The sequence below is a fragment of the Lissotriton helveticus genome, chromosome 6 (genome assembly GCF_964261635.1).
Source record: "Lissotriton helveticus chromosome 6, aLisHel1.1, whole genome shotgun sequence".
Taxonomy (NCBI): domain Eukaryota; kingdom Metazoa; phylum Chordata; class Amphibia; order Caudata; family Salamandridae; genus Lissotriton; species Lissotriton helveticus.
Window position 1 is genome coordinate 784556234 of NC_136067.1, and position 15183 is coordinate 784571416.

Here is a 15183-nt window from a genome sequence, read left to right on the forward strand (position 1 = left end):
TTACCTGTAGCTGGTGATCCCAAAATGGAATGGGATCTACGGTATCCAAAATTTTTAGCATATGTAGACGTAGTAGAGGAAGATGGATGTTCACCCAAGAGGAAATTGGCACTTTTAAAGAACTGTTTGGGTGGTCGAGGGCTTAAGGAATTGGAAAACTTACCTCCCATTGAAGGTGTAGGCGCTGGTGATTTAAATATTTTTGAAGTTGTAGTAAAACAATTGAGTACTAGGGGGCATAGTCTCAAGGGATTTATCTCCGCTTTTTTGGATTTAAAAGCCAAGAAAGCGGAGATAAAATTATCTCCCTATCAGCAACAGGGTTCTAACATGCAAATTCGCATGTTAGCACCCTTTTTCTCTACGCTTCCCCTTGCATCTCTAATGAGATGCAAAGGGGGAGTTCCATAGAAAAATAATAGGAGAAATGTTGTTAAGCGACATTTCTCCTATTATCAAGGATTTCGCTAACCCTGTTAGTGATAAAAAAAAGCAGTGCTAACCGCGGTTAGCACTGCTTTTTTTACACCTGGTATTTTCCTGACTTAGCCATGATATCCTATGGAAGGTGGATATCATGGCTAAGTTTGTGAGCCCCTATCATCAAGCTAACGCCAAACTTCGAGAGATTATCGTTGGTTTTCCAGCGATAATCTCTCATTTGGCAGTTAGCGTGAGGATTTTTATCACTTCTGAGATAAACCATGCTAATAGCAAGTTATCTCTGCGATAATTTCCGGCGATGCTTAGCGTTAAAAAATTCGTTGCTAAGCATCGTTAGCGATAAATATTGCTAATCGTTGGTAATATGCCCCTAGGTTTGGAAGGAAAATTAACGCTGTCATGGAGAGATTTAAATGTTATTCCCGGGTACAAAAAGAGGATGAATCTATTGAAAACTACGTGACTGCATTACGCACGTTAGCTGGATCCTGTGCCTTTGAAACAATACATTTTAACAAGTTTTAAGGGACAAAATCATGATGCGAACAAAAAGTAAAATGATTCAAGAACGTGTATGGATGGGGACTGAATCTACCCTCAGTGCAGTGTTAAACATTGCTAAAGGAATTGAGCAATCCAAATTATTTGTGAGTGAAATTAGAGGTAAGGAAGTTAAAAGTAAAATAGTGATTCCTGAAGTTTCATTAGTAAAAACATTTCCAAATTCTAAGAAACATCTATTTTCTTCTGCCAAAAAAGAGACCTTTGGGAAAGACAATAAAATGTTTGGGGAAAAGTCTCAGATAATCTGTTACAGATGCGGAGGCAATGATCATGTAGGTAGCTATAGGGGTTGTCCAGCATGGAACAAAATATGTCTAAAATGCAAGAGGCCAGGTCATTTTAACAAAATGTGCAAATCGTCACAAAAAGTAAATTTGTTGGCTTATGAAGAGTGTGAAAGTCCTGAGCAATGTCCAGAAATTAACAGTTTATTGTGTGTTGGGGATGCCAAATGTAAGGGTTTTCCTAGCGATATAATCGTTATTAATGTTAAGGAAATTTCTATGCTCATTGACTCTTATGCCTGGTATACTATCATAGGTAGAAATGTTTTTAACAAATATTGGGGTACAATGAAATTGTCACCACCTCATGTACAACCTGGGGGTTATTCTGGCCATAAAATTGACTTGGATGGGTTCATGTGCGCCGATATTAGATTTAAACACAGAACGATAAAGGGCAAGCTGTACATTGCAACTAAAGGAGCATCAATTCTCGGATGGCCTCACCAACAAGAATTGGGCATTAAACTTGACCCTAATGCTTCACCTTCAGTGTATGTATTACGACCTGAAGAAGACTTCATAGTCCGAGTGAAGGCTAAATTTCCTGCTATTTTCACTGATGAGTTAGGGAAATTTGTTAATTTCAAACACCGCATTATTCTTAAGGATTGTGCAACTCCAGTTCGGCACAAGGTTAGAAATGTGCCATTAGCATATCGTGATAAATTGAAAGCAATTTTGCCTGACCTAGTATCAAAAAAAATTATCGGACCTATTGAATCTTCACCGTGGGTTTCGCCAGTAGTTTTGTCACTTAAGGCCAATGGCGAACTTCGTTTATGTGTAGATCTGCGCAGTCTAACAAAGAAATCTGGATTGATAGGCATCCTCTGCCCCAAATTCACAAGCTAATTTCCACTCTGTCAGGTGCTTGTGTGTTTTCAACAATTGATCTGGCAAGTGCCTACCACCAGGTAGTTTTGCATGATGAGTCTACATTTTTAACTAGCTTCATAACACCTGAAGGTATGTTCCAATTTTGCCGTATGCCATTTGGGCTAGCTAGTGCGGCGTCTGTATTCCAAAGACTCATGAAAGAAGTTCTAGAGGGTTGTGAGGGGGCTATGGCCTTTCAGGATGATATTTGAATTTATGGTAAAAGTTTTGAGGACCACGATAGGAATCTAGAAAGTATATTAGAATGTGTACAAAAAAAGGGTTTGACCTTAAAATTATCTAAATGCAAGTTTAGACAGAGCAAGGTGGAATATCTTGGCCATGAGATTTCTTCTCAAGGTATTAAACCAAAGTTTAATCATATTCAGAGCATATCAAAGGCGCCAGCACCATCAAGTAAGGAACAACTAGTGTCATTTTTGGGTCTCACTGAATTTTATAGTAAATTTGTTCAAGACTATGCTTTAAAAGTACATCCTTTAAGAATTTTGTTAAAAAAAGATGTTAAGTTTGTATGGAACAATGAGCAACAATCTGCATTTGAATTACTTAAACAAGAAGTTATTAATGCTCCTCTTTTAAGACCATTTGAGTTAGGTAAAGAATGCATAGTGTGTGTGGATGCAAGCAATGTGGGCCTGAGCTCTGTGCTAATGCAGAAGAACAGGGGCGAAGAATATGTAGTTTCTTATGCATCTAGAACTTTACGGGGTGCTGAATACAATTATTCTACCATTGAGAAGGAATGATTGGCATGCACTTGGGCTGCTGAACATGTCAGACAATTTATTTGGGGAACAAAATTTCGGTTACGGACAGATCACAAGCCTTTGATAAACATGTTGGCAGCTGGTGGTGGTAGGACCCTGACTGCGCGTTTAGCACGCTTGGCTGCAAAATTGCAAGAGTTCCAGTGCATAGTTGAATATGTTCCTGGTCGCCTAAATGTACATGCTGATTGCATGTCCAGATTGCCTTTAGTCAATTCTATTGATATTGCCAATTTCAGAGGCGACACATATGTTGTGTTTACTATTGATGATGTTAATGGTGGTGGTAGTGGAGAGTTGTCAAATAGTATTTCTGAAACCGAATGGAGAGAAGCGATGAGTAATGATACCAATTTATCCTTTGTAGTAAATTATTTACAGCAAGGTTTGCCCCAAGAAAGAAATCTGTCTGGTGATGTTTTATCTTTTTATAAGGTAAAACATGAGCTAATCTTTGATCAGGGTTTCATAATCAGGGGTGACAAAATAGTTCCTCCAGTAGGTTTGAGGGAAAATATCATCTCTATGGCTCATGAAGGCCATATGGGAATGTCCAGTACAAAGAGGTGTATTCATGAGTTCTATTGGTGGCCCAGTGTTGATAGAATGGTTGATAAATGGGTCAGTTCATGTTCTCCTTGTGCTAGAAGTGACAAAACTGTTAAACCGTTGATGAACTTATCTTTGATCAGGGTTTCATAATCAGGGGTGACAAAATAGTTCCTCCAGTAGGGTTGAGGGACAAAAATCATCTCTATGGCTCATGAAGTCCATATGGGAATGTCCAGTACAAAGAGGTGTATTCATGAGTTCTATTGGTGGCCCAGTGTTGATAGAATGGTTGATAAATGGGTCAGTTCATGTTCTCCTTGTGCTAGAAGTGACAAAACTGTTAAACCGTTGGCGGTGGGTGTTTCTCCTATCGAATTTGTCACATGTCCCTGGAAAAAGTTAGGGATTGACATTATTGGTCCTCTTGACCTGTCAACTCACAAGGATGTTTTTGCATTAGTATTGATTGATTACTTCTCGAAATGGCCAGAGCTAAAGATTGTTGATAAGATTGGATCGACTCAAGTGATTGAATTTCTAGATGAGGGTTTCTGTAGGGATGGCATTCCTGCAGAAATTGTGTCGGACAATGGTCAGCAATTTATTGGTAAAGAATTTGTATCTTTTCTTGGAAGGTGTGGTATAGTGCACAAAAGAGTGTCAAATTACAATCCCCAGGCTAATGGTCAAACAGAACGCTTTAACAGAGTCGTTAAAGAATCCATCCAATTGGCTATTAAAAGTAATTTGGATTGGAAGAAAACATTCCGTGCAACATTATAGTCATATCGCATTTCTCCTAATTCCGTTACGGGTCTTTCTCCGTTTGAGATGCTTAGAGGTAGGAAACCTGGTTCTAAGCTTCTCCCTTGGTGGATGAAGGTTAAAATCCCTTGTGAGGCTTCATTTGACTCTTCTAAGGTTAGAGACAGGGTTTGGAAATATCAGGAGAAGATGAAAGGTAGTTATCTGTCATTAAGCAACCGTAGTGGGAAGATCAAGGTTGGAGATTTTGTGCGAGTCAAGTTTGGTAGAGTTTTTGGTAATAAATGGAACAAATGGTCTGATTCATGTAAGGTAACAGAAATATTCTCCAAGGCAGTAAGAGTTGAGGGTGGTAAAATATGGAATTTTAGACGGATTTCTCTTTGCAAAGTTTTAAATTCAGAAGTAGGTTCACAAATAGGTTCACCCATAACCAATAATTAATCCATGTTCGACCATTCGGGAAATAAATTACAAAGTCCAGACAAGGAAAATGATGAATCTTACTCGGCCATGCTAGATACTTTTGGGTGTGAAAATCAAAATTCTGATGTTTCTATTCCTGCAATTGATAATTGTACACAAGGTGATGTTTCTAGGGCAATTAACAACGAAAATGATGACAATATTGTTGTACAAAATACTGATGTTACTGATGTTGTTTTAAGGAAAAGTGCTCGTGTTAAACACATTCCTGTAAAATTGCGTGATTATTTTCATTGAATTGTTTTATTTTTTTCATATTGTTTTTTTTATTTATTTTTATTTTATTTTTTATTTATTTTATTCCTTTTGTTTTTTTGAAAGAGGGACGGTGTGTAGCATTCCTAGTTGACTGTTCGAATAGAATTGTTATTATATACTCATGCTTCAACGTTCTGTATGTGGGAGTTGGGGAGTTAGTGTTAGACATCTGTTGAAGGTGGTTGTTCAAGCTGTCTCCTATCATTAAACCATCTATAATCAACTTCTCTGTCTTCTGGAATACTTTATTACCAATGGTAGATGGCTAATCAGTAAAGTAAAGAACAGCATCACATCTTTTAATATAATCAATATATATGGTCCCACAGCCGATGATCCATGATTACCCTGTACAAACTCTGCAAACTACAAAATAATTCTGATATTCACTTGACAGGTCACTTTAACCTTCCCATGGACACCTTATTAGATAGGAGCTCTTCATCTAAAAATAGACCCAATAAATCACACAAACAGATCACAAACATATGTATAAAACACTGTATAAATGACATTTGGCACCTCCACAACCCTACAAGTAATACATTTACATTCTGCCCACATCTTCATGGTATTCTTTCAAGAATAGACTACATACTTACAGAAAACATCCTGACTCCAGCTGCCTTCACACCAACTATCAAACCAATACTAATTTCAGGCCACACAAGCATTTTAGTGGGAACTACAAATCTCCTGCAACCTCTCTAAGCTGAAGCAATTGAGATTCAATGAAGAAATTCTCCCAAGACCATAAACTCATTGACAAAATAAAACTATCCATTAATAACTTCTATTATAGAAAATGACACCAAAGAGATATAAATAAACGCTATGGGATGCCATAAAGATCACTTTTAGAGGAGAACTTATTAATATCATGACTAACATAAACAAACACACTAACAAAAAAGTAATGATTTAGAGCAGTTAATCAAACACATTGAAAAGGAATTCACTGAAACTAAAAACAAAACAGGAATTCTTACACTAACTAAAAACATTAAAAAACGAATGTGACAAAATATGGGGATGAGCCCACACCTGGGTTCAGCATAACAAAATGTAAAAATTCAAAGAATTAATTGTTTATTTTCGATCTCCAGGATCATAAAAGCAACATACAGTACACAGCAAACTATAAATAATTACACTTAAAAATATACACAGGCAGCAAGGTCAATTATTTCTCCAATAAAACCTCATGACAGTACCCAGATTTCCTACAATTCCTGAAACAATTTAAAAATAGGATGTTATCTTAAAGTGCAAATATGTACATAGACTGTAAAAAATGCTTCAGTAAAACATAAGACTAAAAACAAGAATATGATAAAATGCATACATAAAATTATGATTACTGAAAGGAGTTGACAGCCCAATTTGTTAAAGTGCTGGGTGCAAAAGACGATGTCTCTCCACTTACAGACTAAAGTGCACTTAGTCAGTAGCTACTAGATATTTGGAACACCAAAACCATTAGGACATTACATTTTCGGAAATAGCAAACACTATGACTTACTTTGTGTCAGTTCTCAGAATTCTGAGAGCCTCAGTGTTCTTTCTAAAGCCCAAAGATCTACAAATGGGCACCAAGCATTTGTTTCGTTGAGAGGTGGATGCCAGACAACAGAATAGCAACTGAGTAACCATCTCCGAAACACTTCTACTCGTTGGGCAAATATCATTAATATCAGCTGCATCAACCACTTTCTACAAAAGACGTTGTAGGTACAGTTTTTGCTTTATCATCTGCACTATTTCATAATGGGTGAGGGGTTTAAACTCCAAAAAATCACCTGACAAACTGCCTGAGTTTCCAGTAACTCTCAAAGAATCAAGCAAAGCAGGTAACACATTGGCAAACTGCTTAAAATTCAAAAATAGCAAAAACTACATCTAGGCTATTAGCAGCAACACAGGAACAACTACAATACACCCACTGGAACTAGTTAAGATCTTCCAGGACTATTACAACGATTTTTATAACCCCAAAAAGGCATTCTCAGCAGTCAACTGCACAAACTACTTAGACAAAATTCACCTGATAAATTGTGAGTTACATCTGCTCCTTTTTTCATCTAATCTGCTAACAGTTGGAAATTCCAAAGCAGCAAATTAATGATCTAATTTGCATATGTCTTTCCTCAAATACCGAATACCGAAGTTTGTTGCTGAATAGCTCCTTTTTAACATTAGGTCAATGAGAGAAGCATCTGTAATGATGATTACACCTCACGATGATAAGTCAGCCAAGGGATCAACCAACAAAATAAATAAAAACTTCTCAGAAATATTCTGCACAGGGTGTTTTTAGACAAGGATCTTGAAAAGGAATTTTGTTCAATAGCCTTCAATTTGTGCACCAAACCCTTGTGTATAGCAACATCTAGACGAAGAGATTATGACTCCTTCCTCTGATACTGATATCAAAATATCCTCGTTCACCAAAGACACTGGTACTGGGAAGGATAAGTCCTATCTCAAATGTACCAATAGTTCCGACAATTTATCCTCTTGAATAAAGCACCCTCTGATGTTCCCTTCACTAGTATTATCAAAATCGTCTTCATGAGAAATTGTTAAGCCATGGATTTTTGGGCTGACACCTCACTGGTAGGACAAGTAACCATTACTGCCTGTTCCGTGATACTATTGTTATCGCCCAAAGATGGCATATTCGTTTGAGACAAACAAGGTCCAGCTTCCTATGCTGCAGATGATGAAGAGGAGTCCTACTCTAAATATCTGCTCTTTTTAGTAGACTTTTTGGTGGCTCCGTTCTTGCTCCATGCTATGTGCCATGCTGAGCACTCGTTCCCTTTCACAAGTAAAACATTATGGTCCATATTATCAAGATCGGGCGATAACATTATTGCTGCTTTAGCGGCAGATAACTGCCGCTAAAGCAGTGATAAGGGGCTTGATACTATGCCCTGTAGAATTCAAATAGAAGCCCAGGTTCTGGTGTGAAGGACTTCAAACCTGGGCTTCTATTGGAATTCTATAGGGCATATTATCAAGCCCCTGAACACCGCTATAGCTGCAGTTTTCTGCCGCTAAAGCGGCGATAATGTTATTACCCGTTCTTGATAATATGGCCTGTTGCCAGGAGAGAAGCAGCCGCACTTGGCTAAAACACTCATTCACACAAAAACAAGAAGAGAGGTAGGGAAGATAAGGGAACACTCTTAACTCCTTGTTATATTCGTATCAACAAGAAAAGAGTGTCCAGAAAAATACAGTTATGGTACAATTGGAGCAGTATATGACCCCTTTTGGGTTAATGAAGAAAGCCCTCACTCACCACCCTGGTTGGTGACATGCTTCATGATTTGGCCCCACTGAAGAGGCCGAGTGCCTCTTCAGTGTGCTTCGACGCCAGAACTACTGCGGAGCAGGTTTTGTGAAATAGGCGTGACGTGAGTGATAATTATTAGGGAGTGAAGGTATAAAAATTGTGTTCAGTGTCTCAAATTTTTTTTTATTGCTTGATCACTTGGACAGGTTAAAATTGTGTTGGGAAATAGACCACATAGATTGTTTTTTTTTCTCGAATTTAATAATCAGTCAACATGTTTCTGCCTTGAAACGGTGTAACTTTACCAGGCATTCATCAGGACAAACGGTGTAATAAACCCTGGCGGTATGAGCACTCTAAGGCCCACCCTGACCTAGGGACGTGAAAGTGAAAATTTGTTGTAAAAAAGTGCATGAAGAAGTGAAAAACTTCTTCTAGGGTCTGCCCATTTGGGGGACCTCACAGTCAGTGTGTATGCACCTGTGGGAAAAAAAGACGAAGACATACACATAAGAGACAAAACAAACAGTTAAAATTCGCTATACTCCTAGGTATATCTACAGTTCTCCAGTTGTAGTGAGAGGACAGTGGATGGCAAAATAACAGTATAGTTAACACTAATATTATGTCCCAGGAGAAGTAACGTTATGCATAGGGGTGCTGTGGACTACAGGTGGTTCTTAGGATCAAGGTAGCCCCTATTTGGAAGTCAGCAAATCAGCATGTGGAATGCGATCAATGGACCATAATGGCCAGTGACCTCATTAATAAAAAACATATAGTAAAATGTCTCACTTGTATGGTGAGCAAATCACACTCCATGGATCTTGGGAGGTGGGTGGTAGCGTAATTGGCACACCCTTGGAAGGAAGAGCAACATATACCGGGATTAAATAATCAGTAGTATGGGCATGTTACTTAGCTTGATCACTCTGGCTCCGTGGAATGGGGCCGTGGATGCTGGGATATAACTTACGCCCTCGACGCCAGACACCCTCTTGGAACCTGCTGTCACCCTCGTTACCGGATCCTGAAGATGATTGCGGTCTCTGGTAACGCTGTATAAATGCCGTAAAGGTTTCGTGCCCTACTTCCGTGGTGGGCGTGGCTTAGTGGGTGGTAGGCATGTGAAGGATACGAGTGGCCAATCAGATGTGAATGGCGAGGTAGCGTCATGATCGAGTCATGGCCAGTAAAGAAGTGCCCAATCACCTAGTCCGCACTTTGCAAGTGGCAACTAGACCGGGGCGCGACTCACCGAGTGTGCTCCAGTCTCCAGGGTAACCGCTGTGTCAAATGCACAAGAAACTTTATCGGCAAAAGGTCGTTGACACAAAAGATTATTGACAAAAAAGATTACGAGTGCAGAGAGAAATCTAGGGGACAAAGACGGTTCTCTTTGTGTAGGTGAGCTGCCTGCAGGACAGTGCGCATAAGATAAAGAAAATAAATAATTATTGCAGAAACGCCAAGTCCGTGCCCCAGAGGAGGCATGTCACAGCCCATTGACGCGCACTGCTGGTGACATACATTGGTGAAATGCCAAATTGCATAGATGTTCTTGCAGTAAGGTGTGCAAGCGATAAGACAAATGCTGGTAAACGGGATGTTTCAAAACCCATCACAGTGCAATGGTTGTCATGGTAGAAATGTAAAATTGCGTAGGTGTCCTGGCAACCAGATGTGTAGAGGATGGGAAAAATCCTAACAGGCGGGATGTGCCAAAGCCCGTCATAGCGCACTAGTGTTGACGATGGGTAAAGGTTAGGTAAGTCGCACCGATATATATTGAATGGGTGGTGCCGTTCCACACAGAGGTTGATAGTGTACATAAATTAAAGTCTAGTGCCTCGCAATTACGAGTGTCGACTGGTGGGTAAAACTGCTAAAGTTAGCAGAGCAGTAAAGGAAGGAGAAGTAACTGGTGGCCCAGCAATTGCAGCAGGTGGGATGAGCCTGGGGGTATCAGGAACAATGGATGCTTTACATGTTAATTAGATTATTTCAAAACTGAGTTCCAAGGGATCTCATCATTAAGACCATTGGTGGAAGTTCCTAGTCTATAGATCCATCTTTGTTCTTTCTCAAAGAGTCGGTTGGAAGTATTGTATCCCCCATTGACCTGTTCATTTATTGTCCATCTCAGATCGTTGGTGGTATGGTTATTTTGAAGAAAATGACTGCTCATTTTTGTGGTTGCTTTGCGACACCTGATGTTGCTCCGGTGTTCGCAAATTCTTTGTTTAATTTTCCGAGAGGTCATTCCAATATATCGCAGGTCACACGGGCAGGTGATTAGGTAGACGACATTCATTGAGTTACAATTGATATGAGATCTTTGGGTCCATATCTTGCCCGGTTCAAGTTCAAGATGTTTCGATGCGGTGGTCAGGTGGCATACACTGCAGTCCGAGCACGGGTAATGTCCCACTATCTTAGGCAAACCCCAGGTATCAGTGATGGAACTGGGGCCTTGGGGCAGTACTTCTTTTGAACGAGTGTGGACCAGGGCATCTTTGAGATTTTGTCCTTTCTTAAACGAGAACAGGGGTTTACGGCATTTATACAGCGCTCCGGAGACCGCAATCATCTTCAGGATCTGGTAACGAGGGTGACAGCAGGTTCCAAGAGGGTGTCTGGCGTCGAGGGCGTAAGTTATATCCCAGCATCCACGGCCCCCTTCCACGGAGCCAGAGTGATCGAGCTAAGTAACATGCCCATACTACTGATTATTTAATCCCGGTATATGTTGTTCTTCCTTCCAAGGGTGTGCCAATTACGCCACCACCCCCCTCCCAAGATCCATGGTGTGTGATTTACTCACCATACAAGTGAGACATTTTACTATATGTTTTTTTATTAATGAGGTCACTGGCCATCATGGTCTATTGATCGCATTCCACATGCTGATTTGCTGACTTCCAAATAGGGGTTACCTTGATTCTAAGAACCACCTGTAGTCCGCAGCACCCCTATGTATAACGTTACTTCTCCTGGGACATAATATGGTGTTAACTATACTGTTATTTCGCCATCCACTGTCCTCTCACTACAACTGGAGCACTGTAGATATACCTAGGAGCATAGCGAATTTTAACTGTTTGTTTTGTCTCTTATGTGTATGTCTTCGTCTTTTTTTCCCACAGGTGCATACACACTGACTGTGAGGTCCCTCAAATGGGCAGACCCTAGAAGAAGTTTTTCACTTCTTCATGCACTTTTTTACAACAAATTTTCACTTTCACGTCCCTACGTGAGGGTGGGCCTTAGAGTGCTCATACCGCCAGGGTTTATTACACCTTTTATCCTGATGAATGCTGGGTAAAGTTACACCGTTGAATGATTATTAAATTCGAGAAAAAAGCAAACAATCTATTTGGTCTATTTCCCAACACAATTTTAACCTGTCCAAGTGATCAAGCAATAAAAAAATTTTTGAGACACTGAAGATAATTTTTCTACCTTCACTCCCTAATAATTATCACTCACGTCATGCCTATTTCACAAAACCTGCTCCGCAGTAGTTCTGGCGTAGAAGCACACTGAAGAGGCACTCGGCTTCTTCAGTGGGGCCCAATGATGAAGCATGTCACCAACCAGGGTGGTGAGCGAGGGCTTTCTTCATTAGCCCAAAAGGGGTCATATACTGCTCCAATTGTACGATAAAACACTCATTCACCAAGGGAAAAATCACAGAAACCATCATGAATACCCCACCATAATTGTCAAGAATGGGGAATCCAAGTTCTGCAATGAGGACAACTCAGACATGCCCTTAGAGTTACTTCATAACACTTGCATATTGGCACTATATGGTGCTCGAATCAGTGAAATACATGATCATCGGTCATTATAAAGATTACGAAAGCAAAATTTAAAGACTGAAAATGATACTACAAATATAATTATTCTGAATCTTGACAATATTTGGATAGGTGCAGCCCAATCTGTGAACACAGTGGTAAAAATCAGGAATTTCTGAATCAGCTTCCCTATTTTCAATGAGCGAAGGATTAGGGAATAAGAAAGAAGCCATATTGGAGTGGTTTTAGTGGTTTGCTTTGATACATAAAGAGGGTCAGTATATGAGAGTAAATGCTCGCGAAGTAAGGAACTGGAATGAGAAGATGGACTAGGAGGTAATGATTTACCATCATTTTAACATACCACATGTAGCCTTTGATAGCTGAATACAGTGGCTTGTTCTGGAGAGGTGGTGTGAAGCTCTGAACAGTGTCACCTTAAGGATGTTGGGGGCGCTGGGCAAGAAATCATTTGGGGGGGGGCGTTTGGGGCAACTTTGACTATTATTGCCCATTTTTTGATAATTAAAGCCTTTTGTTGCCTAACAATATTGAATCAGGTTAAAGTTTAAGAAAAAAGAAATACACAGAAGTGCGATAGAGAGAAAGTTATTTTTCCGGGGGGTGGGAGGGGGCTTCAGTGGTGAGGTCCTGGGCAATTGTAGGCTTTGCCCACGCCTTAAAACGTCTCTGGCTGTCAAGGCAATGCGGTGCAGAAAGAAGCTTTGCTAACTAAGTGGATTGTGAGCCTCTTGCTCTCTGAGGAAAGAGAGAGGCGGCTGATAAGTATTATCTGGCAGAAGAAAGGAGCCATGCTGACAGGTAGAGAACAGCACAAATTAGTGTGCTCTAAACCAGAACGAGCCCAGCAAGCATAATCAACGACAAGAAAGATGTAGTTCGTATTTTAGAATCTTGGCAAGGTGGACGCCTCATTTCTTTCTTCCGAGCTCCATGTAGCTGGCACCACGGAGTAAGCGAAACAAGCGCACATTACTGTGCTCCGAAGTTTTACAGTTTAGGCAAGAAGGAAAAGTAAGATTCAAAACTTGTTTTAGAAATAAAGCAGTTTAGCTGTGATACCATTTCTCAGACAGTAGTTTCGCATGCGCGAGAGTAGTATGGCACGAGTGACGCAGAAGCAACGGAACACTAAAGCAATGTTCAGTTAGTGTAACCCAAAGCAAAGGCTGGCTCCGAGGTGGGTGCTATACTACAGCTCGAGGTTGTTTTCCAGTGGTGCTCTCATTCAATGTTGATGCGAAAGAAAAAAAAACTAGCTGTCCACTATTACTTATGATACACTTTAAAAAAAATCAGTTTTCAGAATGAATGTGCCCAGGGGCGGCTCTAGGCTCATGGCGGCCCTGGGCAGGGAGCGTAGGTTGGGGACCCTGGAAAAGGGGGTCTGGGCGGGACGGAGGGCGGAGCGCAGAGGCCAGTGAAGAGGTGGGGTGCTCAGGGTGTTTGGAAGTGGAACAGAGCCAGAAGCCGCCAAATCCCTGCCTGGGGCCAACATGCAAATATGTATCCATCCTCAGAGGATTATTATATTAAGGATATATATTGGCGTGGTGGCCCCTGGGGTTTGGTGGCCCTGTGCAGGTGCACAGTTTGCACATGCCTAAGGCCGCGCCTGATGTGCCTTTCAAGGACATTTGAGTAACTACAGTGTCATGGCGGAATCCTTTCAATTGCTACCTGGCCTAAAATCCCCTCTCGGGAAATTCTTTATTTGTTTAGCGACACTGTTTATGGGTGTAATGGACTCTATGTAGAGGCCTTTGAAGATGCTTTTGCATTTAAGCCTATAACATTAAAACCGGAAAGGTTGAAAGTGAGATTTGCGTCAAAGAGAGAGTGAGTGCGTGTGTGTGTGTCTGACCGATTTATACATGTGTGTGGAAAAAAGGGAGGATTCTGCTGGAAGGGTTATTGTGCTTATATTGCACTGTGTTGATACTACATTTCTCACTAATGAACAAATCAGTCAGTGCTACAGTAAACGTGAGTTTCCAGGCGTGCAGAGTTCCTCTCTTTCTTTCCTTTAGTGTAGCACCATCGAATTCAATAACTTGCATGCCATTTTGCCATTTGTATTATTATTTTTGTTTCAAATATTTGAAAGAGTATGCATTAAGGTAACTGTACATCTGACAAACAGTTTGATTTTCAGTGGTCAAGATTCATAAAAGAAAAATACTACATAGCTATTTTTGATGTTATTCTGTTTTTGTATTGTATTTCAATTTGAAAAAAAATATTTTTGCACGAGGTAACCCTGGTTTTCAACAACCCAATCAGAAAAACCGAGCAAGGTAACTAACCTACCGCTGACACGTTTTTTGTTGATGATAATTTTCTTTCATGATGGTGTCTTTGCCTACCACTGCTAGAGCGAAATCTGTAGCTTGTTTTTTTTTCTTTAATCCAACAGTTTATAAAAGATTCCTCTCCGCTCAGGAGCTTTCTCTAAACTTTGAGTTTGAGGCCAGTCAAGGAATGATCATAGGAGAGTTGACTATGAGAGCCAGACAATGAGAGGGTTGAATTCTCAGCTTCTGTGCTGATTACTTGGTTAGAAATTAGGAGCACCTCGCACTGTCCGCAACCTCCTCTTGCTATTCATCCCCATCCTGGTAAACTCCCTTTACTGTCCATAATCCCCTGCTGTCCAGTCACCTGCACACTACCACCTTTGCTGTTTCCTGAGTGGTGGTGTTTAAAACAAATTGCTGTTTAGTTATTGTTTTGCAGTCCAGGTTTACAATTTCTCATTTGGATGGCATACGTTGCAAGCCGGTAGGCATTAGGTGGCTGTATGAGGGATCAGGAAAAAATATTGTTATACACGAATATTGTGAGAAAAAAAATTGGACATGGAAATACCGTGTTTACATGCATTGCATGTAAACTACAAGATATATTGTAGACCATAATATCATAAAAACAGATGAGTATATTAATTTTACTACACATAGCATTATATTGACACTATTTTTATATTAAAGTTTAAACTAATACAAATAGAAAAATATAAGTATATTAAAATATAT